Genomic DNA, 1,612 nt, shown 5'->3' on the forward strand with positions numbered 1-1,612 from the left:
CTATTACTTGGGTCCAATTGGTATCTGGGTGATACAAATTGGTATCTGATATCCTCACTCTATCTCGCAGATGGTTAGAACTAGAGCAACAACTGTGTCAACACCAGCACCCGCAGGACAGGGTGCGTCTGAGCCAACCATTGGGACCGTAGCTCGAGGAGGAGCAGTGGCCAGAGGCCGTGGTAGAGGTCGCAGGAGGACGCCCTCTAGAGGAAGAGGACAAACACCTGGTCCAGATAGTAATAGGGCAGTAACTCCTCCACCGACTGATGAGGTAGTGAGAGAGGGTGAAGAAGGGGGAAATGAGCAGGTTCAAGATGAAGAATTACCACCCCAGCCTACCCCAGAGATGATTTACCAGGTTCTTACCTATCTTAGCGGGTTATATGATTAGGGCAAGACACCTCCAGTGTTTTCTGCACCAACACCTCCGGTTCAGGGGGTACAACATGCAGCCGCTATGGCTCCCCGCATGGATGCCTCATTAGAAGTAGGCACGTTTCCTCGATTGACTATAGGGTCCATAATGACAAGTGATCAGCATGAACTTTTCACTAAATTCTTAAAGTTAAAACCTCCAGTATTCAAGGGTGCTGAATCTGAAGATGCCTATGATTTTCTGGTTGATTGTCATGAGCTGCTACATAAGATGGATATAGTAGAACGATTCGGTGTGGAGTTTGTGACCTAACAGTTTCAGGGGGATGCCAAAAGGTGGTGGCGGTCTTATGTTAAGTGTCAACCAGCACAGGCACCACCTATGACTTGGGCATCATTCTCTAACTTATTTATGGAGAAGTATAAACCCCGGACCTTGAGGGATAGGAGGAGAGATGAATTCCTGAGCCTAGAGCAAGGAAGGATGTCTGTTGCTGCTTATGAGGCTAAATTTCGTGCACTATCTAGGTATGCCACTCAGCTTTGTTTCAGTCCACAAGAGCGGATTCGCCGTTCTGTGAAGGGATTGAGGTCAGATTTGCGGATCCCAGCCTTACAGGTAGCTGCTGCAGCGACATCCTTTCAGGAAGTGGTTGATTTTGTGATAGAAGTGGAGGGGGTGAAGCCAGACGACTTCAACATGGCGTCGACATCTAAGAAGTTCCGTAAGGGAGGTGAGTTTAGAGGTTCTTACTCCAGAGGGCAGAGTTCAGGAGGTTACCAAAACCGCCCTATTCAGTCTTCCCTGCAGGCTTTAGCTGAGGGTCCATCGCAGCCCAGTCAGCCTTTTTCTGAGTTTGGTGGTTATCCTAAGACATAGTCACCTTCACAAAGACCTATGCTTGACTCAAGGAATTGCTATGGATGTGGGGAGACTGGACATATTAGGAGGTATTGTCCAAAACAGATTTACAGACCCCCAATGGTTAGAGGTAGAGGTGGTCATGGGAGAGGCNGGTAGAGGTGGTCATGGAAGAGGCCGTCATTCTGGAGGACATGGTGGCCGAGGTAATGGTGGTCACCAAAACGGCCGGGGAGACGGGCAAACTGGAGCTACTACAGCGCAACATGGTAGGGGCAACGGGCAGACAGGTGATAGGGCCCATTGTTATGCTTTCCCTGGGAGGTCTGAAGCGGAGACATCTGATGCTGTTATCACAGGTAATCTTTTGGT

This window comes from Solanum pennellii, chromosome 8, assembly GCF_001406875.1.
Source record: "Solanum pennellii chromosome 8, SPENNV200".
Taxonomy (NCBI): Eukaryota; Viridiplantae; Streptophyta; class Magnoliopsida; order Solanales; family Solanaceae; genus Solanum; species Solanum pennellii.